Raw genomic sequence first — 13307 nt, forward strand, 5'->3', positions numbered from 1 at the left:
GCCACACTCCTCAACCCCTTTGTCACTCCTCAGGCTGTGCTCAGGTCCTCAAGGACCCCACAAGGATCCTGTGACACCTAAGAACCAGGCCTCCACAAGCCTCACACTGGTCCCTACCACCTGGGACTCCTGGTCCACCGGGCCCTCCGTGGGCCAATGCAAAACTGTAGCAGACCCAGACCGGAAGCGAACTCGGCTATCTGTCCAGTTGTCGGCCGTCTGGAAGTAACCGGGGAATCGCCCACAGCAGACGGCAAACATGTATTCGGAGTCGGGAGCTGTGCGCCCGTAACAGAGCCGAGGAGCAGCAGACGGCTGTGGTGCACAGCTCCTCCTCCTCCTCCGAACATCGTGCATCAGTCAACATGCAAGTGATGTAATATGTGAGGTTATGTTGGCGCCTAATTGCCTGTGGTATCTAAAGATGTCCGGTGCTGCCCGGCAGCAGAGGTGGTGGAGCGGCGCTGGGCCAGCATAGGTTATGCAAGCTCCTGAAGTTGGGGATTCCACCCCTGCAGGCACAACCACCGCCCCTCGTGAAGTCCACTTTCCAAACACTGGCTTTCCCCATCGAGGCTTCACCTCTGCTCGTAGAAACACTCCCTTCCACAGGGGTCCCTCAAAAAGGAGAATCCCACAACACAGCCAGCTGGAGGAAAGTCCTGATTCACAAAAAATAGCACCACTCCTGCGTAAACAGTGGAAATTGTATAGTGTGACTACAATGTAATTTTTCTCTCATACGAGTCTCATGGACTATTCCTGGCAGCTTTCTGTCTTCATTGCACCAGAAAAGCAGAAAGGGATGGCTGTGCAGGTGGGCTTGATCTCGTTGTGAAAGGGGCTCTGTCTACCCTCTTGGGTCTCAAAGGCAGAGAACGTGACCCGGATGCTATTCTAATCCAGCTAATGTCAAAACCACTGTTTGCAGCTTCAAACTCAGAAGATAAAGTGGTATGGACAGGCTGGTTCTGCTGTACTTTTGGGGATGAAGACGTGTTGGACTTTTTACCAGAAACGTTTACATGCCTTCCTTTATTTCTAGTGAATGACACTGAGACTGTCACTGCTTTAATTGGTAGCTGGTTCCAGAAGACCTTTGACTGCTGCATTAGTGACTTGGCCATCAGCTTGCGGCACCTCTTGTGGATGGCTGCCATGTGGCTGGGCTATGACATGCACAGTCATCTCGCTCCAACAGAACTCTTGTTTTCTGTGCATATCCATCCACAAAGCCTTGACATTTCCTATGCCATACATCCAGAAGACGCTCGAGCCTTGTGGGACGATATTCATTAGAATCGGGATGAGGTCACAGAGGAGGAGGGGCAATTGTTCTTCCACTGTTTGTATTCACATTTCTTCGGTCAATTCAAGATGCATCTGTCTGCCACAAAATTCATGAAAGTCTCCACTTCTGTGGCTTCAGTTCACTGTGAAGGAAAAGTAAAGTTCCTGTGTAGCGATCATCTCATCCGGGTCTTGGCATTACTGACAGAGCTGGCCATCAATCAAATACAGTATTAACCACTGGGCTAATGCAACGCTTGCATTTTCTCTAAGAGACACAAGTGAAGTCGAGCATTTCAGTAACACACCCTCCTGTCATCGCTTAGAGCACAATAACTGGCACTTTGAGCTGTGGATACCATGCTAATATCCAAGAATATACCAGGACCCTTTGGGGCTGATCGTATTTCTCAGCCATTTCAAGATGCTTCATCTTGGAGTCTGTTCGCAGATTTGCTTTGACACTGCTGCCTAGCTTGCATGGTTGCTCAATCTGTTGTGTTTGAATGATCAAAATGTCAGAGGAGGCATTGCCTTCAAATTCCAAATGGACTGTGAATAGAATGTTTGTTCTGTGTTAACCAGGCTTCGATCTGCTCATCATGTGGCATCTGATATTTGTTACAATCTAATCACCTACACAGTTGTGTTTCACACCTTCAATTTCCTAGTTAGTATTCATACTCTTCTAGCAAACACCCTGGGCCTCATGTAGGTAAATACATTTTACCGGTTCTTAAATACCGAGCCGTACCGAATCGGTAAATTAGAATCGGTAAGTTATATGTAGGTAAAAATTCGGTAACAGTTACCGATTCGGTAACATTCGGTAATCACGAATCGGAATTCACCGAATCGGTAAATACCGAGGTGGTATTTACCGAATCGGAAAATACCGAGGTGGTATTTACCGAATCGGAAAATACCGAGGTGGTATTTTCCGAATCGGAAAATACCGAATCGGTATGTACGGATTCGGTAAATAAAATCACATGACTTGACGAAACAGCTAATCCTGTGCAACGACAGCCCACCCAACCAGGAAGTGCCCACACCCAGGCAGGTGTACATAATTAGCCGAAGTGGCCACACCCAGGCAGGTGTACATAATTAGCCGACCCTGGAGAGGCTTGGAGTGCAGAGGAGAGGCAGGGAGCCGTTGCATGTGCGAGCGGGTAAACGAACAGCATGTCCAGCCAGAGAACACAGAAAGACGGAGGGGAAAGGAGGAGGAAGCTGAAATTTAGCCCCAAGGAACTCCAGGTGCTGGTGGAGGAGGTGGTGAAGCAGCACCAGAAGCTGTTTGGAAGGCAATCCCTGCAAGTGCCTGAGGCGGAAAAGCGCAACATATGGCTGGCCATCCAGGCGCAGGTCAATGCTGTGGGAGTGACCCACAGGGACATTGAGGTCCTCAAAAAGCGCTGGTATGACCTGAGGATTGTAACCAAGAGGAAGATGGGCGACATCCAGAAGGAGGCCAGCCAGACCGGAGGTGGAACCAACAGGGCACCTGCCCTCACCGAACTGGAGGAGCTGGTGGCGGCCACAATCCAGCAGGAGAGCGTCGTGGGTCTTGGGGACGCCGACAGCTCTGCCAGAGCCGCAACACACCAAGGTAAGACGAAAGCACAGCAATGTAGCCCCCCCTACCCCTATCCCACATCCCCCATTGTGAAACGAGAATCACACTGCAGTCCACACGTGTCAGTGCAGACAGGCAATGCATTCCGGGAGATGTAGTCAGGGCAACACTAACCATGACGTAAATGTTACAGGGCAACAAGGCATGTCACGCACTCGAGGCACAAGGAGACAGAGGACATATTGGAATGTGAAATGTGTTATTGTGACGCTTGCAATGCAGCCCTTCGGGGACACTGAGCCAATGTTGTATTTCTGTCCACAGATGTGACATCATGCAGGACAGGGCATGCTGCAGGAGAGACGGCACACCGGCCACAAGTATCACCTCTAGCCAGCACAAGTTCAGACCAGGGAGCAGGCCCACTGGCAGCCGCACCACCAACACAGCCAGCCTCGCCGCACCCAGAGCCAGCATCACCTCACCGAGAGCCAGCATCACCACAACCAGAGCCAGCATCACCACAACCAGAGCCAGCATCGCCACTCATGTTCGAATCACCGGCCACATCTCCGCTTGCAGGTGTGAGAATGAGGAGGCGTCCAGCAGCCAGGCTACGAGCCTTAGACACCTCGTCAGACGACAGCATGGGCCCAGAAGACCGCACCGGGCCCCAGGAAGGGAGCCATGCCACTGTGCCCCACACCTCACAGGCAGCACAGACGGGAGCAAGAGGGCGCCGCAGGTCGCGTGTCCAGAGTCCACCAGCACCCACTGACGGCCATGGTGTCTTCTTGGGTCTCGAGGGCCAAATGTTGAAGCAACAGCGCCTGCAATCAAAGGCAGTCATGTCAGTCCAGAGGCACATGCGGGTGATGAGGACAACATTAGTCAACATGGACAGTAACATTAGCGGCATGGCTGCGGGCATTCGGGACATGTCCCAGTCAATCCAGCAGTTGTGCAGCAAATTAGATGCTGACATCGAAGCACGGCGCCGGGAACGCCAGAGAAGGGACACTACCAGCAGGGCACTCAACCGTCTGGCAACTGCGACTTCTCTACTGTGCCGGCGCTCTGTGACGATGCAGGAGGGCCTAACACAGTGCTGCAGCGACCTGTCTCGGGGGATGGTGCAGGTGACAAGTGCACTAGGGGTGCTAATGACTAGTCAGGCGTCGACAACTGCTGCAGGGGATGCTGCGGAGAGCATCGACACCAGCAGCAGCATTACACCCCCCGTCCCAGAAGCACGCAGGAGCAGCAGGCGGCTTGGGGTTGGCTCTAGTGAGGATGCACAGGCCGTGCAATCCACCACTGCAGCGCGTATGCGCAAACATTGATGTAGCCCTGCTAAGCCACTTCCCATTGGGTGACGTAACCCTGGACATACTCCTTGTATAGATGGTATATTGCCTGATTGGCCTGTTCATGTGTTCATGGCGTGGTGCCACATTAAAACTACGTCAGGACTTCTCACAACTCGCTGTGTCCCCTCACTTACTCAGAAATAGTTGCATGTGATCTCTGCCCGTCTCTCTCTCCCATCGATTGCAGTTGGCACTCTAGCTGCGTTGCCCTCTGGCTGGCCTGACTCATCCTCGTTGTCCTCAAAATATGTTAGTTCCACATCTGTACCTTTTTTCGTGGCAAGGTTGTGCAGCATTGCACAAGTGGCAATAATCTTGCAGCAGGTGATGGGTTTGTACTGGCGTGCGCCTCCGCTCTTGTGCAGGCAGCGGAACCTGCTCTTCAGTAGTCCAAACGTGCGCTCCACCACATTGCGTGTTGTTTTATGTGCCACGTTGTATCGTCTCTCACTCTGGGTTGCTGGGTGTAGGTAGGGAGTGAGGATGAATGACCGGCATGCATATGCACTGTCGCCTGGATGAGTAAAAGGGAACCATCAGTAACATGCCTCTATACACTATGATTTGCAGGTTTCAAGGGGCGTCACTGTTACTTACCTAGCAGGTATCCCTCTCCGAATTCTCCGGCACTCAGTCGTGTGTAGATCCCACTATTCTGGAAGATGTAAGAGTCGTGGGTGCTCCCAGGAAACTTTGCAACAATATCTGTGATGACGTTCCCTGCATCACAGATCACCTGCACATTGATGGAGTGGGTGGACTTCCTGTTCCTGTAGATGTGCTCTGTATCAGCTGGTGGACAGATTGGGATGTGTGTACCATCAATACAGCCGATGACATGGGGGAACTGTGCCATGTGATAAAAGTCTGTTTTTGTTTTCTGCAGTGCAGCCTGTGTGTTTGGGAAGCTTATGTAGTGGTGCATTCTCTGCATCATGGCATCCAGGAACTTCCTGAAGAAACGTGACAGGCAACTCTGGGATACCCCACCCACCGCAGCTATCACCACCTGATAACTGCCGGATGCCAACAGATGTAGGCTGCAGAGCACCTGCACATGTGGGGGTATGGCGTGCGCCCTTCTTATTGGCTGGTCCAGGAGTGGGTGAAGGTCCCTGATTAAGTCCATGATGGTTTCGGGGTGTAGCCTGTACCTCTCATGTATCTCTGCATCAGTCAGCTGGAATAGTGTGATGCGCTGTCTGTAGATTTGTTCCTCCCGTCGCCACACCCTCAGTCCTGCTGCCTGTAGACGTAGGCGCCTTGCAATGACGTACATGGCGGCCATGTTGTCCATGCTGTTGCATTTTGGGTTTGCCTATATGCATTGTTGATGGTTACCACCTGCTTTCAATCCGTGTTAATTACCGACTCTTATTTACCGATTTTCTTGGATTTCTTAATTACCGAGTGCTCCTACATGTCATTTTCATTTTTACCACTTCATATTTACCACTTCATATTTACCGATTCGTTAATTATGTATTCGGTAACTCTGATTCGGTATTTTGGAATTCGGTAAATATGAATCGGTATTTACCGCCTCATATTTACCGAAAAGTGGTTTTTGGACTCCTACATCTCACTTGTCTGAATACCGGTCGGTAACGGCATATTTACCGAAAATCGGCCGTTACCGACCGGTATTTGGCTACCTACATGAGGCCCCCTGTCACTCACCCAGTGTATCTCCTTATAGTACTGTAATCATTTAGTCAGTTAGCATGTAGAGTTTTAGTGAGGTAGGCTTTAGGACATGAACTGCTTCAAAGTAGTATGCACTATGCATGTAGTGTTTTAACCATCGTCACACTTGTGGTTCAGGGACATAGTTTCTTAGTCAGTATTTATATAAAATGTGTTTGTACAGTAATGGAATAGTATAATTTTGAAAGTTATTAATATACATTTATTTGTGATTCTTTTTTACAGATACAGAATAGGAGTGTTTCTCATCTGTTTGCACTCTTCTCGTGCAAGATTGTTCGGATGAAGGGTCCTTAGGTGTTTCATCATACTTGCCGTGCTGCATGAGTATTTTTTGTTAGGATCCCCTCGTAACAGAACTCTTTTGAAAATCTTGTACATGATCAAGGTGGCATTGGTCTTTGTTTGCCCCTTGGGAAAAGTAAAAAATGTCCTCACCACTGAAGAAAAACGTTGTGGGCGTGGTGCCTTCCGCAAAAAAAATTCCTCAGATTCGGTAAATATTTTAAAGCGGCAACATTTACAGTTTTTGTACGTTAAACTTATAACATTTTGTTAGCTGAATTCATTTTATATATTTGTGATTTGTTTCTTGTGGTATTTTGTTGAGAATACCATGTTGGTTTTTTTTAACAATCTTTCTGATTTTCCAGGTCTGTCGTCGACATCCATGATCTCCACAGGAGTGTTCTGCCTTGTTGTTTTGTATTATTGTTGTTACATTTTGTTTATTAGTTTATCGTTCATATATATGTTAATAAAAAAATTATGTTGGAAAATAGTTTATCGTTTACATATTTATGATTATAAAAAATAAAGTTTGAAAAAAAAATTAATAACGTTTTTGGTTGTTCTCTTAACTGCTCTGTGACTCTTTCTTGTTCTTATTACTGTTATTTGATGGAGTCCACCATGGTGTTAAATTTTGGGGCACTTATCGCTGGAATACTGGTGATATCTGCAGTTTGCACCAACTTCTGCATAGTGTGTTAGATTTATCTCAACTTTACTTCCGTTAAAGTGCTGATAATGAAATGGAGACTAGCCGTTCTCGTGCAAAAAGACACAAAGTGCACCTTTCCAATTTATTCTAAATACTAAAATCCTGTATTAAATTGCACTGAGGTATTGGCTGCAATTACAGTGCACACACAAAATCTATTAAGAAATCTCATTGTATTTATATTGATTGGGAATAGTGCGTCAGGTGCTGGATCTTGACGAGATACAATGCTCAGTTCGTATATTGTTCTGCACACGAAACAAATCACATCACAACTTTCACACCAATTGCAATGCGAAACAAATTCCGGCGATAAGACACGTTAGCAACAGGGATTTTACTACCTGCACCATGAAAGGGAACACAGCCAAGAGCCACACCAGAACACCCACAGGTGCCATAGAGTCAATGAGCATGATACAGGGATACCCATGAGGGCCAGAAGACTCATCTCAACAACTCCAGGACCGCCAATGCTCCCCAAACCCAGTGAATCACCCACTCACACATCTAGTCACAGAGTCACACACACCCTACCCGCACAAGCACTCAGGCACCCATACAGATACTCAGACAACCAATCAATAACCCATATAGACACTCATATAGCTATTCACAAAACCATGCAGCCACTTATACACCAACAGACAGACACATACAGACATTCACACAGTTTAGTCACTAGTCTGCAGTACGATACATTTAATGACTCACTAATAGAGTCAGTTACGCACCTAGAAAATCATCCAGTCACACACTTGTACAGCCACTCATTCTTTCACAGGCCTTTCACTATAAATATATAAAACCTATTTAAACTTTACAGAAACACACAGTCACTGGATGATGTCATCAGTGATGTCATCAGTGATGTCATTTGAGATATCATCAGTGATGTCATTAGTGATGTCACTGACCATGTCATGAGTGATGTAATATGTGACGTCAGCAGTGCATTGCGGGGGCGCGAGTTATAGTTAGATTAACTAACTATAACAGGGGAATTTCTAGGGTTTTGTACGAGGGAAATGTCTAGCTAACTATAACACCCCTGAAACCTATGTTTTTTTAGTGAATTTCTAAGGTTTTTTAAATGCCAATTCCTAACTATAACGCCCCTGAAACCTTTGGTTTTTTCAGTGAATTTCAAAGGTTTTTTAAATGCCAATTCCTAACTATAACGTGCATGAAACTTATGGTTTTTTCAGTGAATTTCAAAGGTTTTTTAAATGCTAATTCCTATCTTTAACTTATCTCTGAAGATATCATGTTTTTATCACTATTTTTTAAACTTATTTTTTCAATTAATTCTATTAAAAATTAAAAAACTATTATTTGAATTTAATGGGTTTTTCAAACATTTTTTTATATTTTTAAAATATTTTTTAAACTATATGTTCAGAACTTTATTTTATATATCTTTTCCCATGTTTTTGGATCCGCGCACCCTAAGCACACCGTTCTCGATCCCTACGCGTTAGCATCCGCTCATGGTATGCGTTGGGTACGTGTTTAGTGCGTGATCGCAATGCGACCAGTACGCGACTCCCAGCCTATACGTGACACGTTCGATGTACGTAACGCAACGTTTACGCGCTTCCGCGATGCGTCATCTGCGTCTATGACGCGGTAGGTGCGCGGATCCCGCGAAATATTTAACATTTAAAAAAAACATATATATGTATTTCATGTGAATATTAATTGAAGACAAACTCTAAACTAGTCTTAAAACGAATATATTTTTACATCTAATCCTATACATTTTTTTCATTCAATTTTGCGGATGCGCGCTGGATGCGTGCTGCGTAAGCGCAGGGTGCGCGGATCCCATGTGACCTGCAAAAAAAGATATTTGATTGGTTCATTACACTTCCTGTTCTAAGTATTGAAAGACCCCACCCATATCAATCATTATTCTTTCACCTTCTTTGGAGGAGCATCTCTTTGCAGAGAAGATTTTTTAGACTAAGTTTACACTTAGCTTGAACTTTTTTCAACTAAAAATGGCTTCAGGGCAGCAGGCATCACCTGCATCTCCTCACTCATCTGAGGATGAATTTTTGGTGAAGGCACCACCCAAAGAACGTTTTTCTTCAGTGGTGTGGAAATATTTTACTTTTCCCGAGGGGCAGAATAAGACCAATGCCACCTTGGTCACGTGCAAGATTTGCAAAAGGGTGCTGTCGCAAGGGGATCCTACCAAGAAATACTCGTGCGGCACGGCAAGTATGATGAAGCACCTGAGGACCCTTCATCCAAACAATCTTGCACGACAAGAGTGCAAACGAATGAGAAACACTCCTGCACCATCCACCTCATCGCAGCCGAGCACATCAAGAGTGCATCCATCAGGCCATACCTTGGACATCCGTCCTCAATTTCAATATTTAAAAGTGCTCTGCACTAAGTGCAATGCGACTTTGCGCTACGGTGAGCAGTCGATCGATCTGATCTGCCGCCGGCAAGAAAGTCACATTTGCTAGTTTTTTTTTTTATATACATTGTTCCCTGAAGTTCATTGTTTGGTTTCTCCTGTTTTGTTTTTTGTTTTTTTTTCTGCAGAAAAACCCCCAAAATTTAAAAACTGTTCAGAAAACCCCCCCAAAAATATAAAAGAAGAAAGAAAAAAGAAAAAAATTCTTGTAAGAACTAACTTTCCTGGTTTAAAAAAAGAGCTATATTTGTTTGTTTGTGTGTGAAAGTTTAGATGAATGTATGTGTAGTACGTAATTGACTGAATGAATGCATTAGTAGCGTATGGTGAATGTATAAGTGCAGAACTATGAGGAAGTGCTGCAGCATCACACAGTAACCTCTTTAACTGCAGTGTGCTGTAGTACGGGCAAAAAAAAAAACAATCAGAAAGATTGTTTAAAAAACAACAACATGCTATTCTCAGTAAAATACCAGAAAATACAAATCACACATATATGAAATGCTTACGGCTAACAAAATTAAATAAGTTTAACTTATAAAAACTGTACATGTTGCCGCTTTAAAATATTCACCAACTCAATGACCACCAAAAAGTCCATAATTCAAACATATACCTTTCCTTGAGGCCAAATGGTATTTTTGCACTCCTTTTTTATGTAAAATGTCCAATGGTAGTCCTATTAAATTATAATAATACATTTCTCAGAGAGTGAATTATCTGCCTAAAACTTTGGCTTTAAAAATATTAGGTAGGAATTTGGTAATTCACTAGGCAAACGTTGTTTGAAAACCAACTGGGCATCATTACATAGTGTTCAGCCTTTGTCACATTTTAGATAGGCAGTGTAATGTCCAGATGTGGTGGAAGGACCATCATGGAAAATTATAGCAATTGCTACAAAAGTCCTTCCTGATATTGATAGTTGTGCTGCTACAAATTGCTTTATAAAAGTATCCAATTTTCTTCCGTCAGCTGTACAACGTTGCATCATTAAATTTATGTATTTGCCATATTTTGTTAAAAATAATGTGGATAACATTTCGGATTTACATTGGATACACTCCATGTTTTGATTTGCACCTTTAACTAATTTATTAAAAGACACTGATTTACAGTCTGGTAATGTTAAATACAGAAATCTAGCAGTGTCTACATTGGAGCTACATGTATACATGCAATTTTCACAATAATGTTCCCATTTGTATGAAAGGCCAAAAATATTTTCTATTTCTACACCTTCATTTTCAAAAATGTTAAGGATATCATTAAAAATTCCTGAGCATCTTGTTGGATATTTTGTGAAAAGTGTGTTGAACCAGAACACACATCCAAAAGATTACGAATATCTGAAACAGATTGTATTTTACTTGTGTCTGTTGTCAATTTTTCAAAAACAGAATGCAACAGAGAACAAAATCTTTGTTGCCGATTCTGCATAATTTGTTTTTGCAAACCTTCAAGATAAGAAACAACATTGACCACTACATTAGCATAGCAGTTGACACTTGAACTATTTTCAAACTGATATCCAACAACCTCTTCAACAGTGTCCAATTTCTTTTTACTTGCAATCACAACATTATCTTGTGCTATTCCCTTCTCAACACCTTCAGAACAGATACTGTCAAACCTTCTTTTTCGACCAACCACCCGCTTTTCAAATACAGGATATTGACCTAAATTTGGAGCATACACCCTTCTTAACCTATTATACTCTTTTACACAGTTTGCATCTGCAGTAACCTTTGTCTCATCAAAATCAATCAAAAACAAACCAGATAATGTTCTGACTTGTGACAAAGCAACATATGCCATACCCTCTTTAAATACAGTAGATCCAATGTTCACCAATGCACTGTCTACACTTAATCCTTGAGATTTATGAATAGTCACTGCATATGCCAGAGGAAATGGAAATTGTTTCCTACAGACATATAAAACTTTAACAAGCAAAAAACTAACTGAACAACGACCAATTTATTTAACTTCTTCAATCTGATCAAATGTAATTTTTAAAAATTCAATTCCTTCTTTTTTCTGATAATTAACAAAATCTACTTCTTTACCCATTGCGCCATTAACTAACCCTTTTTCTACATCCAAATTTCGCCTTACAATTACCCGACAGTTTACACGTGCATACAGTGTCTTTTCTAAACCAGCTGTTTTAGATATTATTTTTTCTAAAGAATCCAGTTTTGTTTTCAACTTTCCCGTCAAAATAATAGTAATTCCTTCATGCTCTATTTTATCGATGGCTTCCATTTTTATAATTTCTTCATTTTCCAGTTTCAATAGTTCTTCGTTGAATATGGAAGTGTTGGCATTAAACAGATCACCGATTTATTTTCAGCAATTTTCATGTACACTTTTGCAGGAAGTACATTTTCATTTGGAAAGATATTGCAAAGTAATCGACTTTCCAAAGCTTGTTTGCCATGTTTTGTAAGAATTCCAATTCTTATATCTTGAAGAATACTTCCATATTCAGCATCATTTGCCTGTCGCATATTTTTGTCAGTTCTTTGTATTCAAAATTAGTCCAAATGTTCACATTACCAACACTACCAAGAGACTTTCTGGTATCTTCATGTGCAAGTGTTTTAAATACCGGTTGTCCATTTACCGGAGTAAGTTGCAATAGATCTCCAAAAACAATGATGTGTTTTCCTCCAAATAACACGTCATACTCTGTTTTAAGTATTTTTTGCATTCTTAAATGCACAAAGGCAAGCATCAAGTTAGAGACCATGCTCACCTCATCAATAATGAGAAGTTTCATTTTCTTCAAGACTCTTGAAACTCCACAACAAGCTTCTCCGGATAGCTTGTGGTATTCCAATTTGTTCTCATGCTCTACTGGTAGCATTAGTAAACGATGTAAAGTAATTCCTTTAATGTTATGTGCTGCCAACCCAGTTGGAGCAGTGACAACACAAGACAAATGCGACTCAGTTGTTTTTTGCCGATAACTTGTAATTACTTTAATTAAGAAACTTTTTCCTGTTCCAGCTTGACCACTCACATACATTCGGATAGGTTGAAATGATGTACATGAGCACCCTTTCTTTTCATGAAGCAATCCATGGTCAATCTTTCACTTGTTGATATATTTGTTTCTGTTCAACATTTAGTTGTCATTCCAAGTTTTCTAACTGTACTACATCTTCTTGAGCTTGATACATTGCTGTTTCCACCTCATTCATGGCAGTTGCTGTTTCATTTTCAACAATTGGCTGTCCTAGTGGATCTTGACTCAGAGCAGCAAAACTTTGACTGTCTTGAGAACTGTCTCTAGCAATCTCAGGTGCAATTGCAGCTTGTTGATCAATTTCATCATTCAACATTTTCACATAATTTGCAAAAGCACTGCATTGTATGCTATCTTTACAAGCATTAAATTAATCTTCATAGCTCTGAAAATCTCCAAGTAATTCCAGTTCTGAACGCCATGGTTTGAACATTTGCAAAAGGGCTAAATAGTAGAATTCCCTTTTATCAGCAGTGTCGCAACTCAGTTTCCTGTGATTAATTACATTTCCTTTCCTCTGTTTCACCAGACATCCTTCAGAACCAATAACTGCATATTTTCCATCATTGATGTTATCTGTAGTATTCCGTTTAAAATTGTAGTTTTGCAGCACTTCATAGAGACACATGCTCTCAAGATGATGACTTCTGTTCGGGTAATATATGTCCAACATATTCGTTTTCAAAATATCTGTACTTTCTGGTTATTTTCTGCTAAATATTCAATTTCTTGAACAGATTTCAGTACCCAATTTCGCATTCCTGCAAGACCTAGACTCACCCAAATGATTCTTCTACTTTTTGAATATAGACTTGCAGATGATAACCGATCTGAACATTCATATGCTCCAATTTCACGATGCGATAACATCTTCAAACTGAAACATT

The 13307-nt window shown here is 42.8% G+C and overlaps 1 pseudogene; it reads left to right on the forward strand.

Annotated features, from left to right (window-relative positions):
- The first annotated feature begins 481 nt into the window (after positions 1-481).
- LOC146829136 (centromere protein L pseudogene) lies at positions 482-1527 on the forward strand (annotated as a pseudogene).
- Positions 1528-13307: the final 11780 nt, after the last annotated feature.

This window comes from Triturus cristatus, chromosome 5_2, assembly GCF_964204655.1.
Source record: "Triturus cristatus chromosome 5_2, aTriCri1.1, whole genome shotgun sequence".
Taxonomy (NCBI): domain Eukaryota; kingdom Metazoa; phylum Chordata; class Amphibia; order Caudata; family Salamandridae; genus Triturus; species Triturus cristatus.